The sequence below is a fragment of the Erythrolamprus reginae genome, chromosome 1, assembly GCF_031021105.1.
Source record: "Erythrolamprus reginae isolate rEryReg1 chromosome 1, rEryReg1.hap1, whole genome shotgun sequence".
Lineage (NCBI taxonomy): Eukaryota > Metazoa > Chordata > Lepidosauria > Squamata > Dipsadidae > Erythrolamprus > Erythrolamprus reginae.
In genome coordinates, this window is record NC_091950.1 from 80,309,681 (window position 1) to 80,322,698 (window position 13,018).

General features: G+C 37.4%; 1 protein-coding gene across 12 annotated transcripts in view; it reads right to left on the reverse strand.

The window, feature by feature from the left end:
* MEIS2 (Meis homeobox 2) overlaps positions 1-13,018 on the reverse strand; it is a 278,477-nt gene that overhangs the window by 218,348 nt on the left and 47,111 nt on the right. The window lies entirely within an intron of this gene.

Consider the following 13,018-nt stretch of genomic DNA (forward strand, 5'->3'; position numbering starts at 1 on the left):
GAAGGACCTATATTAAGGGGTTTTTAATTGTTTTAATGTTGAATTTGACTTTTTCATTGTATCTGTTGTGAGGTGCCCTCAGTCCTTTAGGAGTGGGCAGCATGTAAGTCAAATTAAATAAATACATGTTGATCTGGCCACAAAAGATATGCATGGTTTTATTATGGGTTTTAAATTGTCTTTTCTGCACCAAAAGCTGTCTTAAAAGTTTTAAAACATTTTACACATATAGCAAAATTGTTTTTGAAGAGCACATGAACTGAATAGTCCAAATAGCTTCAACATATTTTCATCATGTATTCTAAATTTGGCCAAATACCTGAAAAAAAATTACCTGGAGGTATCTGTAATATGGCAAATGATTTAGCTTTACTAGATAAGTTGTCAAAGCAATGGAAACTGCAGTTTAATGTTTCCAAATGTAAAATAATGCACTTGGGGAAAAGGAATCCTTAATCTGAGTAATGTATTGTCAGTGTTAGCAAAAACTTCAGAAGAGAAGGACTTAGGGGTAGTGATTTCTCAAAATGGGTGAACAGTGTGGTCAGGCGCTAGGGAAAGTGATTAGAATGCTTGGCTGCATAGCTAGAGGTATAACAAGCAGGAAGAGGGAGATTGTGATCCCACTGTATAGAGCGCTGGTGAGACCACATTTGGAATACTGTGTTCAGTTCTGGAGACCTCACCTACAAAATATATTGATAAAATTGAACAGGTCCAAAGACGGGCTACAAAAATGGTGGAAGGTCTTAAGCATAAAACGTATCAGGGAAGACTTAATGAGCTCAATCTGTATAGTCTGGAGGACAGAAGGGAAAGGTGGGACATGATCGAAACATTTAAATATGTTAAAGGGTTAAATAAGGTTCAAGAGGGAAGTGTTTTTAATAGGAAAGTGAACACAAGAACAAGGGGGCACAATCTGAGGTTAGTTGTGGGAAAGATCAGAAGCAACATGAGAAAATATTATTTTATTGAAAGAGTAGTAGATCCTTGGAACAAACTTCCAGCAGACGTGGTTGGTAAATCCATAGTAACTGAATTTAAACATACCTGGGATAAAATATATCCATCCTAAGATGAAATACAAGAAATAGTATAAAGGCAGACTAGATGGACCACGAGGTCTTTTTCTGCCGTCAATCTTCTATGTTTCTATGTTACTTCAGTGAAGTCTTACTTTGGTTTCTTATTGAAAAAATCTCCACAGCCAGACTGTACTTTTGTGTATGTTAAATTGATTCTGGAACTCTTCTAAGAAATGGTTAAAGGGATCTAATACAAAACTCTCCTTATTTTTCTGAAATTTGTCAGATTTTATCTCCTTATATGGGGCTATTTTAACTACAAATTCCATTCAGCTTTAAGAGAGGAAGGAAGGGAAGGGTGTTTGCTGATTTTTAATGAAAGTTGTTGAGCAGCTTAAACATTTAAAATTAGATTTAGATTTGAATCAAAATAGAAAACTTTATAATCAATCATCTTCATTTACAGAAATATAAACATATTAGAAATTTCTATTTATTTAATTATTGATTGATTTTATTTAAGTAATACATACAGGAACATGTAGTTTCATTTGGCTTCCTTCCGAACAGCAATGATGCCAGCTTGAAACCACTTGTGTTCTGGCAAATTTATCAAAAATGTTACTAATTCTATTTTGTTGTGAGTATTATCTACTAGTTTATATCTTTTATGTCTTTACTTTTATGTTATTGTTGTTTCTAGTCAATCTAACTGATTGTATTATTTATACATCAATTTAAATAGCTTTTAGCTAGAAATGCAAGAGAAATATAAATACAATGGCATTGAAACAACTGTAGATATAAACCTTTTTAAAATTCCTAAAATGTATTGAAGACTGAATAGATATAGTATAGAGTTGTATCATTCTCATTGTTAAGCTTTTTTTTAATGATCCAGCATTATAGCAAGCAATGAAATACTAACTATAAGCAATTTGGGAGTGGGGAAGTCAGGTTTCTGGTTCTACAAACAATGAGATTAAGTAACCTGTATTGATATAATGGTTCAGTGTTAACTTAGTTTGGTTACTTAATCTCATTGTTTATTACAGTCTTTATAAATAACTTTCTCCTCATGGCGCAGCAGTGTGCTGTACTACAGGCCACTGAAGTTGACTGTAGATCTGTAGGTCAGCGGTTCAAATATCATGACGGGCTCAAGGTTGACTCAGCCTTCCATCCTTCCTAGGTGGGTAAAATGAGGACCCGGATTGTGGGGGCAATGTGCTGGCTCTGTTAAAAAGTACTATTGCTAACATGTTGTAAGCCGCCCTGAGTCTAAGGAGAAGAGCGGCATAAAAATCAATCAATCAATCAAACAAACAAAAAAATAAACAACAGATTTTAATTCCAAGAAGTTATAATGGTTGCAAACTTTGACAGAGTTATAGGTGCTTGTATAGATAGCCAGCAATGTATTTTCTCTTTAAAAAGGTATATGTATCTATTAAAGTTTTGAAAACAAAATAACTTTTAATTAGGTTTAGCTAATTCTAGTATTCATAAGAAGTCATGATTCAATTCACAGGACTCAAACATTTATTTGTCTTCATTGGCAATTAAAAGAATATCAACAGTGAATCTCTAAATTTATTATGCAATGTGAAATATTTGAAAAATGTGATTATAATTAACTTGTTAATTATAATCACATTTTTAGGCTCTAACATTAAAAACTAAATAGATGAAATGTTAATTTTTCAAAGACAATCATGTGAACCCAAATAGCAGTGATGGCTAACCTTTGTTGGACTGAGTGCCCAAAGCACGCCCGAACCTGCAAAATACAATGCACATGTGGCCCTCCCGAATGTGCCCCACCCTCTGCATGAGTACACAAACCCCTCCTCCGTGTCTCATGCCCCCACACTCATGCAGGCGCTCCCCACACACATCCTGTCCTGTGCATGCATGACAGAGACCCGAAGACCAGCTGGCCAGTGGGAGGTATGTACATATATGCGCCGAAGCTGTATTGGGAAAATGGCTCACATGCCATCAGAGAAGATGCTGCATGCCACCTCTGGCACATTGCCATAGACTCACCATCATGGTTCTAAAGGTATAAAGAAAATCAACTCCTTTTGTACATAAACTGATTGACATATCAAAAATAAAATAACTCCTTAGTTAAGGATCTTCTTTTCACTTAAGCCATGATTTTTTTCTATTGCATGTGATATGATAATATTCAATGAAGATTAGGTCTAGACCTATTTCTGATGCTTTAGAATTATAATGCTAAAGTTATAAAGCAGTTCTCATTCATTATTGCAGAATTAGTTGACAATCTAGTTGTACCAAGAAAAAAAAAATCCCACGCCCTAATTGGTCCCACAGGGTAGTTAGGTGCTATGGAAGATATAAAAACACTATTATTTCCCCATAGTGATTTTCTAGCCTTCCTATACTCTCTGTAGCACATTGGGACTTCTAAATTACATACCATAATTGACATCAAATATCTGTCCCACCAGTGAATATCTTTATTAGCATCAAAATCACACACAACTAGTGTTCTTCAATGTTATTAAACAGAACTTGTTCTAGGTGTTGCCTTACTAATTAGGATGAGCCCGAAGAAGGAAATCTGGGTCATGTTAAATTAATTGGAATGAGCATGAAAATTAGCTGAGCAAACTGCATCAATTTTCTATAGAGAACTCTCTTCATGTTGAGAATAAAAATGGATATTATGAGGTATTAACCAAAATACATTCTATGGCTGCCAAGAGGTGTGTTACAGTAGCCCTGAAATATCATGCAGACAGATTCTCAGAAGTTAATGAGACATTTCCAAGAATGGTAAATACATGGTGTTAAAATGGGTGTGCCTCTTATGGGAAAATGCCAACTCATTTCATGTTTATCAGGCATAACAAGATCTTCAACATGAGCATAATTTAAAAGGTGAATAGTGCAGAACAGTGTATTCAGCTAATTTTCCTTAAGAAATAATAGATTAAATTGAACAAAAAATGAATTAAGAGGTTTACAAGTCAACAAGTCAACCATCAGATTACTGCCTCTACTCACTATATTCTCATCATCTCCTGCGATGGAGTTTCTGAAAAAATGTCCCGAAGGCAGGGAACAAAGCGAGCAGAACTGATTACGGCCACACTCACCGCTTTGCTGTCTAAACTCTGTTTGGCTTCCTAATGAGCTCACTAAAAACCTAATTCATCTCCCATAACCCTTCTCAGCCCTCCTTGAAATTCACCATTATGGAAATTACAGATGAAACATTTACAGGCTGTGTTCAAATTACTGCTTCTTCAACAGGCAGGTCCCTGACCCTTACAATGAGCACAATAGAGGTATGTCCGGCATGAAACCACTCAGGCCACAGCCTTTAGAATAAAAAGGCTTAGGAAGGTTAAGACTTTTTCTCATGGTGCTAACAATTTCCAAATAAGTGCTTTTAGACCCATGAATATGGGAATTCTCTATATTAGACAATATATCAAGGACAAACGATAATGCAGAATGGGAAAATGAGTTGTACTGATGACAAATAACTGAAATAGGCTAATGTGAATTCCCTGTTCATGAGAAAACTCCCTCAGTTCCTCATTACATGAAGTCAAAATGATCCTCATGGCATCTGCCCTGTAACTGGAAGATTACTGAATTGATAGATCCTTACTTTAAAATGCAGCTGTTTTATTCTGCTTTAGTAATTAATTCTTTTTCCAATACCTTATTGATTAAGCGTACACCCTGATAAAGTTCAAACTGAGAAGAATCTCTAGTGCCTTCCTTAGTTGCTCAAGAGAGTCAATGAAAACTTCCTACAATTCCACTTGCCTCCTCAGAGTGCTGATCCAATGAGCAGAACAGTTTTTCTCATAAATTAGTCAGACCATGTGGAGCTATATTGGCTGATCGTTGCTTTTGTCTCCATACTTGCTGACTTGCTTTTCATTTTTGCTGGCTTTTGTACTGTCACACACACTGCCATTCTGAACCCAAACCAAGGTAAAGAACAATTCATACAAACCACATTTTCCTCAATTTTATACAGTACAACTCTTTAAGCAGTTCAGCCCTCAATAAGGCCTCCTGGGACACAACTAGCTGAGAAATCAGTACTATAGCATGCAGGCAAATTGTCGAACTAAAGTTAAAAAAGAAAAAAAGGTAACCTGGTTCTTCAAAAATTCCATCTTTCAGGCTGGAATATTGAAGTTTTATCAATTCTGTCTTATTCACAATTACAAATTTCTACTATTTTGTTTAGTAAAAAATGACATGAATAATTGCAAACTGTATTGTGAGCACCTATGAGCCAACATATAACTGAGGACCAAAAGCAAGCAATTGTTGCCTGAACAATACCATTACAAAGATACAAGAAGGCAACTTAGAGTGTGATACTTTTAAAGAGTCACACAAAGCAGATGATCATAAATTCTAAATGATTTTTACATTATTATTGACTAGAATAGGGTTTTTTCTTTCTGTCTTTTCTTGAATATTGTTCTAAAGTACTTGTTATTAATATTATTATTATTTATTCAATTTGTATGCCGCCCCTCTCTGTAGACTCGGGGCGGCTCACAGCAGTAATAGAAAACAATATACAGTACAATACAAATCTAATATTTAAAAACTAAAAACCCATAATTAAAAAAATATGCACACAACATACCATACATAAACAATATAGGCCTGGGGAAGCTATCTCAGTTCCCCCATGCCTGACGGCAGAGGTGGGTTTTAAAAAGTTTACGAAAGGCAAGGAGGGTGGGGGCAATCCTAATCTCTGGGGGGAGGTGGTTCCAGAGATAAAACCAAAAAAAAGATAAAACAAAGATAAAAGATAAAACAAAAGAAAGAAAAAATTGCTTAATACATCTATGATAACATCACACAAACAGATCTTGCCAGTATGTGGAATACAGTATTCTATTGATTACTTAGAGAATCATATGTCCTATGTAAATATGTAGAGCATGGAATTTCAGCAAGGATTGCTATACTTGCTGGAAATTCTTGAAGCCATAGTTCTAACACATGTACAGAGAATTGGGTTAAGAAAATTGCTTTATATAGTTTCAATCATAATTAATTTGATCTGGCAACTTCTGGCATGTTTAATCTGTCAATGGGATGACACCAGTGTTTTACTCTTTGAACTCCAGTATACACTCTTTGGAGTACTATGAGCAGAATCAGAGCACTTCCACCAGTGAAAGCAGTGGTGGTGATTTTTGCTGATTTCTTTTATTTTTGCAGTCTCTTGGACCTGATGGACTATGTGCATACTTTTTTGAAAAAAAAAAAAATCTTCACGGACATAGCTAAGCATAATCTTTGAAAAATCTTTCAGGACCAGTTCCTTACCCAACCTATGGTCACTAGTCATGGTCATTCCTATCTTCAGAAAAGGAGCAACACTGAAAATTACAGATTGATCTCATTATGTCGCACCACTTGCAAAATTATGGACTCAATCATAAACCAATCCTTAATCTTCCACTTAGAAACTATCAACCTATTCTCTAACAAACAATTTGGTTTGTTAGAGAGGAAAAAATTATCCTGTAATCTACAACTCCTACACTGCAAAAACATAAGGACTACAGAAGTTGATCAGGGTAAAGCAATAGTTGCAATCTACATAGACTTTTGTAGAGCCTTTGATTCAGTGGTATGCGACAAACTACTTCTAAAACTAAAATCTTATGGCATCTCTGGACCCTTGCATGACTGAATAACTGTGTTCCAGATAACAAGTTATTAAAATAGGTAGCACTCTATCAAATCCTGTCAATAGTGATGTCCCACAAGGCAGCATTCTAGGATCAACACTCTTCATACTTTACATAAAACAACCTTTGTGATCACATTATAAGCAACTGTGTTCTATTCGCTGATGGTGTTAAACTATTCAACACCACCAACAATACTTCTACCCTTTAAAAAGACCTGGGCCATGTATCAGAATGGTTGAACAACTGGCAACTTCAAATCTCAACCAACCAATGCAAAATACAAACTTGTAGATGATCCTCACTCTGTCAAAGACCTTGGAGTACTCATATCCAAAGACCTAAGTGCTTGCAACAAAATATCTTATCTTATACCACCAGACTTGAAATGTTGGGCTTAGACAATTTAGAACTATGACGCCTTCGATATGATCTAAGCATAGTTCATAAACTTATCTGTAACAATGTCCCACCTGTCAATGATTACTTAATGTAAACTGCTCCAAACTTGATTATAGAAAATACGACTCCAGCAACAGAGTTATCAATGCCTAAAATGCCCTACCTGATTCTGTGGTTTCATCCTCAAAGCCCAAAACCTTTAACCTTAGACCAGTGATGGCATGGGTGCCACAGGTGGCATGCGGATCCATATCTGCTGCCACCTGAGCTGTTGCCTTAACTCAGCTCCAACATGCATGTGTGTGCTGGCCAGCTGATTTTTGGTTCACACAGAGGCTTTGGGAGGGCATTTTTTTGCTTCCAGGGGGCCTCCAGAGGGATGGGGAAGGACATTTTTACCCTCCCCCAGCTCCAGGGAAGGCTTGGAGTCTGGGGAGGGTGAAACATGAGCCTTCTGGCCTCCAGAGGGCCTTTGTTGGGTGGGGGCAGCTGTTTTCGCCCTCCCCAGGTTCTGAATTATGGTTATGGGCACTCGAGCATGCGCAATAGCACGCATGCAGTCTTTCAGCACCTGAGGGGGAAAAGGTTCACCATCACTGCCTTAGACTGTCAACCTCACCCCATTCCTAAGAGATCTGTAAGTGGTGTGCATAACAGCACCATTGTGCCTACTGTTCATGTCTTACTGTCCTCATTATCTGTACTTACTTTGTATATATTTGTTCATACATATACCTCCTATCTTCTACATGTTTGACAAACAAATAAGTAAAAATAAAATAAAATAATATCAATCCACCAACTCTTCTGAGCATATATTCAGAAAATATATGGGACTGAAAGGAAGAGGAATTGGCAAAGATCATATTTTATCTTTTGCCACTGGAAAAGCTCTACTGGAGTGATGGCGAACCTTTTTCCCCTCAGGTGCCCAAAGACTGCATGCATGCTATTGTGCATGCACGAGTGCCCATACCCGTAATTCAGAACCTGGGGAGGGCGAAAACAGCTTCCCCCACCTCCTAGAGGACCACTGGAGGTCGGAAATGGCCTGTTCCCCAACTTCTGATGGCCCCAGTAGGCTCGTGTTTCACCCTCTCCAGGCTCCAAAGGCTTCCCTGGAGCCGGGGGAGGATAAAAATATCTCCCCATTCCCCTGAAGGCTCTCTGGAAGCCAAAAATGCCCTCCCAGAGTCTCTGTGTAAGTCAAAAATCAGCTGGCTGGCATACACATGCATAGTGGAGCTGAGCTAGGGCAACAGCTCGCGTTCCAGTAGATATGGCTTCACGTGCCACCTGTGGCACCTGTGCCATAGATTCGCCATGACTGCTCTACTGGATCAAGAGCTTCCAGTTAATAGAGGAGTCTTTTGTTGGATCCAATTTAAGGCCTATGAAAAGCTGCGTTCTTCCAATGTCAGGGCACTTTTCTCTTCCATAAAAAGTTATTTATAGATATAAATGACTGTCCAAATCCAGTGTAAAAATTGCTATTAACAATTCCTTATTTTCATTCAACTATATAAACAATTCATATAATAATTACTGATTAATCAAAGAGGTTCCTGACAAACCTAGCAGACAACTTTGTTTCCCTAAAAGTAGAGAAAAAGGAACAAAGGGAATCAGCCATATTGGACTTAAATCTCACTAACAGAGATGAAATGATAAAAGGTGTTGAAGCTACAGAAAATTTGGGGGAGAGTGATTGTGCAACATTGACATTCAACATTATGCAAGCACTAGCAATAGAACAAACTCAAACTAGAGTCTTGGACTTTAGGAGAACTAATTTCAGTAAACTTGGGAAGGATTCCATGGATGAGAATCCTCATGGGGAAACAACTCAAGAAGCTTGAGAAATTTGGAAAAATTAGATTATAAAATCCCAATCTAGCACAATACCAATGAAGAAGAAAAATAACAGCTCTCGGAAGAAACCAGCATGGCTGCATAAATAACTCTCGGACAAATTGAATGACAAAAAGGACAAGTATAAAAAGTGAAAAGAGAGGCACATAACTAAGGCAGAATATCAGCAAATAGCCCGAGCCTGCAAAGATGAAATGAGGAAAGCTAAGGCTCACAACAAAGGCTTGCAATAAAAGTAAAAAATAACGAAGTTTCTTCCAATATTTTAAAAGCAAGAAAAAAGTCAAGGAAACAATTGGTCCATTGCTGGGAGAAAGTGGCAAGAAGGTGACAAGCAACAGGAGAAAGAAGAACTAAACTCATTTTTTTTTCAATCTGTCTATACAAAAGAAAAAAAACAGTCTAAACGATCAAAAACAGCACCACAAAAAACAGATTAGGAACAGAAATTAAAATAATGAAGAAAATTATAAGTGAACACCTGTCTACCCTAGTCAAGTTCAAATCATCAGGACTGAATGGATTATACCCAAATTTCTGAAGGAACTTGCAGATGTTACCTCAGAACCACAACTATATCTTTCAAAGATCCTGGAGCCCCAAAGAACTGCCAGAAGACTGGAAAAGAGCTGATGTAGTTCCCATATTCAAAAAAGGAAAAAAAATAGATCCAGGAAACTACAGACCCATCAGCCTGTCCTCAATACTAGGGAAGATTCTGGAAACAATAATCAAGCAACAAATCAGTGAACACCTAGAAGCAAACAAAGTAATAACCAAAAGCCAACATGGCTTTTTCAAAAACAGATCATGCCAGACTAATCTTATTGCATTCTTTGACAAAGTGACAAAACTAGTGGACCACAGGAATGCTGTCGATATAATTTATTGGGATTTCAGTAAAGCATTTGACAAAGTAGACCATAACCTACTACAGTGGTACCTATACTTACGAACTTAATTCATTGCGTGACTAGGTTCTTAAGTAAAAATGTTTGTAAGAAGAATCAATGTAAAAGCAAATAGTGTGTGTGATTGGGGAAACCACGGGGAGGGTGGAGACCCTGTTTCCTCCCAGGAGATTCCTAGAGAGGCCCCATGGAGGCTTCTCCCCATCTTTTCCAGTTACAGTTTCGGAAGCTCGGGTTTGTAAGTGGAAAATGGTTCTTGAGAAGAGGCAAAAAAATCTTGAACACCAGATTCTAATCTAGAAAGGTTCATAAGTAGAGGCGTTTGTAGGTAGAGGTACCACTGTACTTGATAAAATATAAAAATATGGGTTAGACAGCATCACCATCAGATGGATTTGTAACTGGCTGACCAATAGCACTCAGTGGAACTGCATGTACATAGAGGGAGATATGCAGTGGGGCTGTTTTAGGCCCAGTACTCTTCAACATCTTTATGAATGATTTGGGCAAGGGGAACTCATCAATTTTGCAAATGGCACCAAGCCAATACTTAAGAAGATAATAATAATAATAATTATTATTATTATTATTATTTATTCGATTTGTATGCCGCCCCTCTCCGAAGACTCGGGGCTTAAGATACAGAAGGATCTTGACAGACTTGAACATTGGGCGCTATCTAACAAAATAAAATTCAATGGTGAAAAATGTAAGGTTCTACATTTAGGCAAGAAAAACAAAATGCACAGATACAGTATATGTGGTACCTTGCTCAATAGTTGTAACTGTGAGAAGGATCTTGGGTTCCTAGTGGACAATCACTTAAATATTAGCTAGCAATTTGTAGCATCTGCTGCCAAAAAAGCCAACACAGTTCTAGGCTGCATAAACAAAGGGATAGACTCAAGATCACGTGAAGTGTTAATACCACTTGTATACCCCTCTAAATTATTTATTTGTTTTATTTATTTATTGGATTTTTATGCCGCCCCTCTCCAAGGACTCGGGGCGGCTCACAACATATAATAAACAATATACAATATCTTGAATCCAATTAATTAATTAAAAATCTAAAATTCCAAAAAAGCATAAAAAACAATCATTCCATATACTCAACATTCTCTCAACATATTCATTGGCCAGAGGGCAAGGATCTAATGGCCCTAGGCCTGGTGGCATAAATAAGTCTTCAGATTCTTATGGAAGGCGAGGAGGGTGGGGGCAGTACAAATCTGCAGAGGGGAGCTGATTTCACAGGGTTGGCCCCCCCACATAGAAGGCTCTCCCCCTAGATCCCGCCAAACAACATTGTCTAGTTGACAGAACCTGGAGAAAGCCGACTCTGTGGGACCTGACTGGTCGCTGGGATTCATGCGGCAGAAGGTGGTTTTGGAGGTATTCTGGTCCCATGCCATGTAGGGCTTTATAGGGCCTAACTAACACTTTGAATTGAGTCCGGAAGCCAATTGGCAGCCAATGTAGACGGTGGAATGTTGGAGAGATATGCACATGTCTGGCAAGCCCATGACTGCTCGTGCAGCTGCATTTTGCACAATTTATAGTTCCAGATGCTTTTCAAAGGTAGCCCCATGTAGAGAGCATTGCAGTAGTCGAACCTCGAGGTGATAATGGCATGAGTGACTGTGAACAAAGACTCCCTATCTAGGTAGGGCCGCAACTGGTGCACCAGGCAAACCTGGGCAAATGCCCCCCTTGCCCCAGCTGAAAGATGATGTTCTAAGTTCAGCTATGGATCGAGGGGAATGCCCAACTTGCGGATCCTCTCTGAGGGGATCAAAAGTTTTCCCCCAGGGTGATGGATGGACAGATGGAATTGTTCTTGGGAGGCATTACCCACAGCCACTCTGTCTTGTCGGGATTAAGTTTGAGCCTGTTGGCATCCATACAGACCCTAATAATATGGAATGAAGCAGCTGATAAATCACATGGGTAATAATAGTCTATTGCTCTCAGTCATAGAGATGCCACACATCCAATAGGATGTTTTGCCTATGTAATCAAAATATTGATTAAATTTTCATTATTATTAAAGGAATTATTCAGCTATACTATAACCACCAGTTAACGGAAGTTGGAAGTACAGATTCATTATTTGTCCTAAATTATAAACTTTTAGTAAAAAAAAAAAAAGCAATTCAAAATTTATTTGTGCACTGTAGCAAGGTGATTCCTCATCCCCTTCATGAATGTTGGGAGTAGACACCGACATGGTCCAGAAATTACTAGGGTTACTGAACAAGTACAAACAATTTCAAACATGTATATTTTGAAAGAACTAATAAAAGATTTTATTTATTTTATTATTTAGATTTGTATGCCGCCCCTCTCCGAAGACTCGGGGCTCTATTAAGGTTCATTGGAAAGTTACTAAGCTTATATTGCTGGAAAAGCATTCTAAACCTGAGAGTAGGAGCATAATATTTATTGTAGCATTATATGTAGCATTTCATGTACTACAAAGTTGTAGAAATAATAGTCTTGATTCTAACTGTTGCTCTGGCAGGCAGATTCTACTACAGAGGAATTTTAATCACGTGACACTGTTCCTAGTAAAGACCTGTCAACTGAAAGTATCCTCCAAACAACTGGGGGAATCTGATGGAACAATATTACTACTGTTTGTAAAAAGAAGAGAAAATCAATGAAAAATTGTTTCTATTACTTTTCTCTGGATTATAATCTATGTTAGCAGAGCAGATTTAGGTTCTAATCCAGGAAGAAAAAGGAAAATTTAAAAGTGGTATTAACATCATCTGTAGCAGTACAAAGTCCTTTTGTTTTATTGTTGTACATTTTTTAAAAGTACATCAAAATATATTTCTACAAAACCATGTATTATTCAAATTATTTGCAGATGCTATTCACATAGATCTTTTCAATAACGGCAAGAGCATTCTTCACCACAACTCAGATTTTAATAAATACTTTTTAAAGAACCAATAATGCATGCCAGAATTTATTTGTCCTACTTATACTAAGATGGGTGCTTTGGTTTGTAAACTTTAAAGTATCAGATTTATTAGAATATCCTTTTCTTGATTTTAATATGATCACTTTTAAAGCA